Below are 6,532 nucleotides of genomic sequence, written 5' to 3' on the forward strand. Positions count from 1 at the left end.
ACCCAATTAAACCCTCTTTAAACCCTAGAAATTCCTATTCAAATTCAAAAACAACATTCGCAACAAAATCCCAAACTAAATTCGTACAATTTATAAATTATATTCACAACAAAATTCGAGGAATAATTCAGCACATATTCGCATAATAATTCGCATCTTAAATTGCATAATAATAAATCGAAGTAATTCGCAGCAAAATCCTCTGTAAGTCGTAGATAAATCGAGCAATAATTCGCATAACAATTTGCACCAAAATTCGCAGAAAACAGAAAAATTATCAAACCTAAATCACAAATTTTGAACAAACCAAAAATTCGGAACTTGAGGAGAGAAATTTGAATAAGCTCATACCAAGAAAAACCCCAAACTGAACTCAATTGAAGTCATTGCCGGTCGAGTGGAGAGAATTGCCCAATGGTGGTTCTTCTTGTCGAGGTCGTCGCCGGTGGAGTGGAGATAATTGCGAGAGTTTAACTGCGAATTGAAGAGCAATTGAAGAGTGGGCCGGCGAGCAGAGAAGATGGAGAAGAAGAGTAGCACGCGGGAGCAGCAAGAACGAAGGAAAGCATCAGCAACAAAGGGAAGCAGCGAGAAAGCAAGGGTTTAGTTGGGGGGTGGTGGAGAAGAAACAATGGTTTTGTTGGGGGTGGTGGGTGAGAAGCACCGAGCAAACACCGAGAAGCAGTGAGAGCGCGGGGATGATTTTTTGTGGCATGGGAGGAAATCCTAGTTTCAGTACAAAAGATTTACTTTTTATTTATTTTTTTTATTTTTTGTCAATTAAAAGATGCTCTTGTTAGATAAGGGCAGCTTTTAATTTTTTTTTTTTTTTTTAACCATTATATGTTGCTCTTGTTGTATAAGGGCAACTTTTGATGAGCAACTTATAAGGTTTTTTCCGCTAGTGAGTAGTCCTATTTGCCTAGGAAAAATAAACGTTCGTTTTGAGAAAACGATGGTTGTTTTTGGGGGTTTTCCCCCGTCTTAAATTGGAAGCGGCATGTTTATGCCGCGGCATATAGGAGTAGTCCTATTTGCCAAGGAAAAAATAAACGTTCGTTTTAAGAAAACGATGGTTGTTTTTGGGGGTTTGCCCCCGTCGTAAAATGGAAGCGGCATGTATTATGCCGCGGCATATAGGAGTAGCCCTATTTGCCTTGTAAAAACAAACGTTCATTTTAAGAAAACGATGGTTGTTTTTGGGGGTTTTCCCCTGTCTTAAAATGGAAGCAGCATGTTTTATGCCTCGGCATATAGGAGTAGTCCTATTTGCCTAGGAAAAATAAACGTTCGTTTTAAGAAAACGATGGTTGTTTTTTGGGGGTTTGCCCCCGTCTTAAAATGGAAGCGGCATGTTTTATGCCGCGGCTTATAGGAGTAGTCCTATTTGCCTAGGAAAAATAAACGTTCGTTTTAAGACAACGATGGTTGATTTTGGGGGTTTGCCCCCGTCTTAAATTGAAAGCGGCATGTTTATGCCGCGGCATATAGGAGTAGTCCTATTTGCCTAGGAAAAATAAACTTTTGTTTTAAGAAAATGATGGTTGTTTTGGGGGGGTTTGCCCCCGTCTTAAAATGGAAGCGGCATGTTTTATGCCGCGGCATATAGGAGTAGTCCTATTTGCCTAGGAAAAATAAACGTTCGTTTTGAGAAAATGATGGTTGTTTTTGGGGGTTTTCCCCCGTCTTAAATTGGAAGCGGCATGTTTATGTCGCGGCATATAGGAGTAGTCCTATTTGCCTAGGAAAAATAAACGTTCGTTTTAAGAAAACGATGGTTGTTTTTGGGGGTTTGCCCCCGTCGTAAAATGAAAGCGGCATGTATTATGCCGCGGCATATAGGAGTAGTCCTATTTGCCTTGTAAAAACAAACGTTCATTTTAAGAAAACGATGGTTGTTTCTGGGGGTTTGCCCCTGTCTTAAAATGGAAGCGGCATGTTTTATGCCTCGGCATATAGGAGCAGTCCTATTTGCCTAGGAAAAATAAACGTTAGTTTTAAGAAAACGATGGTTGTTTTTTGGGGGTTTGCCCCCGTCTTAAAATGGAAGCGGCATGTTTTATGCCGCGACTTATAGGAGTAGTCCTATTTGCCTAGGAAAAATAAACGTTCATTTTGAGACAATGATGGTTGATTTTGGGGGTTTGCCCCCGTCTTAAATTGGAAGCGGCATGTTTATGCCGCGGCATATAGGAGTAGTCCTATTTTCCTAGGAAAAATAAACGTTCATTTTAAGAAAACGATGGTTGTTTTTGGGGGGTTTGCCCCCGTCTTAAAATGGAAGCGGCATGTATTATGCCGCGACATATAGGAGTAGTCCTATTTGCCTTGGAAAAATAAACGTTCATTTTAAGAAAACGATGGTTGTTTTTGGGGGTTTGCCCCCGTCTTAATGGAAGAGGCATGTTTTATGTCGCGGCAAATAGGAGTAGTCCTATTTGCCTAGGAAAAATAAACGTTCGTTTTAAGAAAACGATGGTTGTTTTTTGGGGGTTGCCCCCGTCTTAAAATGGAAGCGGCATGTTTTATGCCGCGGCATATAGGAGTGGTCCTATTTGCCTAGGATAAATAAACGTTCGTTTTGAGAAAACGATGGATAAACGTCTTAAAATAGTAGCGGCATGGTTTATGCCGCGGCATATAGGAGTTGTCCTATATGCCTTGGAAACAAATGTTCGTTTTAAGAGAACGGTTTCCATAATTTTGATAGGTGATCAGCCTATACTTGTGCTAATCTGGGCCACTTCTTAGGCTTCAATCAATTAGGCTTGGAATTGTTGCTAATCTGGGCCACTTCTTAGGCCTTTATTCGATTAGGCTTTTTGCATGCATATGTTAGATAAATTAGTATTCGACGTGCGAGTAATAAATAGTACGAAACAAGTAGAGTAGTATTATTTATAACTTTGTAAGGCAAATTTAGCCGGTTACAAGAGAGATTACTACCCTATCAGGACCGTTATAGGTCATTCTTCAGGCAACAGATTCTTCAATGAAGGATGAAATCAGAATACATATCTTAGAAAAAATATTTCTTGAGATTGTCTGCATTCCAGGTGCGCAGAATAGGTCAGCCTTGCATGTCTTGAATGCGAAAGGTTCCATCCCTGACTTCATCATAGATCTCATAGGGTCCTTCACAGGTGGGCGTCAGCTTGCCCTGCTCATTGGCTCGTCCCACAGACTCCATTTTTCGGAGAACAAAGTCTCCTACCTTAGGCACTCTTTTAGAGACTTTCTTGTTGTACTCCCTCGCCATCCTTATCTTGTACAACTGTTGCCTTAGTGCCGCATTTCCTCTAGCTTCGGGCAAAAAGTCCAATGCCAATTTCATCATTTCCTAATTGGCATTCTCGTCATATAGCATGACCCTCAGCGTGTAGGTTCACACATTTCTATAGGGAGTACGACCTCCGCACCATAGGCTAGCAAGAATGGGGTTTCGCCGGTGGAGTTCTTAGCCGTGGTGCGGAATGACCATAAGACATTTGGCAGCTCATCAGCCCAGAGACCCTTAGCTTCGTCCAGTTTCTTTTTATTCCCCTCAGAGATTATCTTGTTGAATGCTTCGACCTGGCCATTGGCTTGGGGTCATCCTACAGAAGCAAAGCAGCTGTGTATGCCGTGGTCTGCTAACCATTCCTTCAGCTTAGGCGTCTCAAACTGAGGCCCATTATCAAAGACGATAGCTTGTGGTATTCCAAAGAGAGTCATAATCTTTTTCCAAATAAACGCCATTACATCACTAGTCCTTATATCCTTGAGTGCTTCTGCTTCTACCCACTTGGTGAAGTAGTCGACGGCTACAATCACGTAGCGCCGGCCTCAAGGGGGTGCTGTATATGGTCCTAACAGGTCCATCCCCCACTTGGCAAACGGAATGGGGCTTAGAATAGGGGTGAGAGGGTGAGCCGGCCTGTGAATGAGATGAGCAAATCGTTGGCACTTGTCACACTTCTGCACCATGGACAAGGCGCCTTCTCTCAGAGTGGGCCAGTAATAACTAGTTCGTAGGGCTTTTTCAGCTAAAGCTCATCCTCCGATATGGGAGCTACATAATCTTGTTAGGTTATGATACATATGACAATTCATAAATCATGCGGAAAAACCATAAAGCCAGGAAAACATATTATTTACACATAATCATTTAGCATAGTTTAGATGCATACTCTTTGTTGCGTGCCTTCCCTAGCTGCGCCCGAACCGAACAAGAACAAGTCTTTAGGACTCCAAGTGTCGTCCCTCCGTAGATAGTCCACAGCACGTCCGGATCCGCCTTAAGATTGACCAACTAGAATCGCCCTTAAGGTACTACTTATTTTCGGCACTTTATAGGCAATTGTATGACTGAATTTTGCTCTCAAAAAATCACTTTGAATACTTGAATGCTCGATGTAAATATGTGACCCTAGGCACCTATTTATAGAGTTATGGAAAAGGATTTGGAATCCTATTAGGATACTAATTTATTTAATTATAATCCTACTAGGACTCTAATTAAATAAACTAAATCTTTTAGGATTAGATTTAATCATATGACAAATCCCGATAGCTTTAGGATTCTAGTAGCACACAAACACACACGCACGCACAGCAGCCCACGAGGGGCGCCATGCGCGCGCGCGCAGCCCGCGAGCTCGCAGCCCACTGCCGCAAGCCCACACGCTGTCGTAGCCTTGGCGCGCGCTGGGCCTGCCTTGCGGTGGGCCTGGCGCAGCCTTGGCTGGTGCGTTTGTGGCGCGCTGGCTTGCTGGGCGATGGCCCGGCTTCGTGCTGGGCCTTCGTCTGGCAGGCCTCGTCCGATGCTAATTCGTACGATACGCTTCCGATTAATTTCCCGATTCCGGAATTCATTTCCGATACGAACAATATTCAATATTTCCGATTCCGGAATCAATTTCCGTTTCGAACAAATATTTAATATTTCCGTTTCCGGAATTATTTTCCGATTCCGATAATATTTCCGATTCTGACAATATTTCCGTTTCCGGCAATATTTCCGATTCCGGCAATATTTCCATTTCCGATAATATTTTCCGATACGTACCATGTTTCCGTTTCCGGCAACATCTACGACTTGGATAATATTTATATTTCCGATACGATCCATATTTCCGTTTCCGGCAATATCATCGTTTCCGGAGTATTCATTTCTTGCCTGTGACGATCTCAGCTCCCACTGAAACCAAGATCCGTCGATTCCGAATATCCATAGATGGAGTATTTAATGCCATTAAATACTTGATCCGTTTACGTACTATTTGTGTGACCCTACGGGTTCAGTCAAGAGTAAGCTGTGGATTAATATCATTAATTCCACTTGAACTGAAGCGGCCTCTAGCTAGGCATTCAGCTCACTTGATCTCACTGAATTTATTAACTTGTTAATTAATACTGAACCGCATTTATTAGACTTAACATTGAATGCATACTTGGACCAAGGGCATTATTTCCTTCAAATCCCTGATGTAGGTCGTCCAGAATTTCCTTCCCTTTCTCAGGAGTGACACACCGCAGAAGGGGTCTGGAAAATGACTTCTTTTACAAAACTCCATTCCACCATTCAAACCAAGAAATTTTCTTCTGAATTTTGGCGGCTAGACTTGAGTCGTCTGGAAGTGAGCCGTCTACTTTGTATGCAATGATAGGGTCCATCCAAGTTGACGACCGGTCAAGAATTGCTACCACATGAGCACATAACTCTTGTTCGATGCTTCGTTTTTCTTTCACTTCCCAAAACACATGACGTGGAGTATCACATGAAGCTGAGCTAGCTAGCTTAGACAGGGCATCGGCCTGATTGTTTTCTGTTCTAGGAATCTTCTTAGCCTCGAAACTCTTCAAATGTTCTATTTCTTGACGCACAGCTTGCATGTATTTAATCATGTTGGGGTCTATTGCCCCATTGTCTCCATTTACTTGACTTACAATGAGTTGTGAGTCAGACAAAGCCCGTATTTCTTGAGCTCCGACAGCTTTGCACATTTTTATGCCGGCCAGCAGAGCCTCGTATTCAGCCTCATTATTAGATGTTTGGAAGTTGAATCTCATGGCGTACTCGTACCTATCTCCCTCGGGAGATTGGCATATTATGCCGGCTCCGCATCCGTTCTGGGTGGACGACCCATCTACATATACCGTTCATCGGGTTGCCACATTCTTTTCAAAAGTTGGCCTCGTCATTTCTGCAATGAAATCGGCTAATGCTTGCCCCTTGATAGCCTTTCGAGGTTCATATGAGATATCAAATGCATTCAACTCAATTTCCCATTTGAGCATTCGCCCAGCGGCATCTAGTTTAGTGAGCGGCTGTTTCAAGGGTTGATCTGTGTATACCACCAGTTTGTGTCCCAGAAAGTAAGGACGCAGCTTCTTGCTTGCCATAAAAAGTGCAAGTGAAAACTTCTCAATTGGAGGGTATCTCAATTCGGCATTCTGCAGGACGTGGCTCACAAAATAGACGGGGAGTTGCACTCCTTCTCTTTCTGTCAACAGCACAGCGCTCAAGGACCACTCGGAGATGGCCAAGTAT

General features: G+C 42.8%; 1 protein-coding gene across 4 annotated transcripts in view; it reads right to left on the minus strand.

The window, feature by feature from the left end:
• LOC110778621 (uncharacterized) overlaps positions 1 to 734 on the minus strand; it is a 29,293-nt gene extending 28,559 nt beyond the window's left edge. For 2 of the 4 annotated variants that reach the window (XR_008932001.1, XR_008932002.1), the window contains exon 1: positions 352 to 729. The gene's annotated coding sequence lies outside the window, so the exon portion shown is untranslated. Of the gene's footprint in view, positions 1 to 351 lie in introns of all 4 variants that reach the window. The other 2 variants (XM_056841398.1, XM_056841397.1) reach the window with 2 other exon arrangements.
• Between the last annotated feature and the right edge of the window lie 5,798 nt (positions 735 to 6,532).

Source organism: Spinacia oleracea, chromosome 4, assembly GCF_020520425.1.
Source record: "Spinacia oleracea cultivar Varoflay chromosome 4, BTI_SOV_V1, whole genome shotgun sequence".
In the NCBI taxonomy this organism is placed as follows: Eukaryota; Viridiplantae; Streptophyta; class Magnoliopsida; order Caryophyllales; family Amaranthaceae; genus Spinacia; species Spinacia oleracea.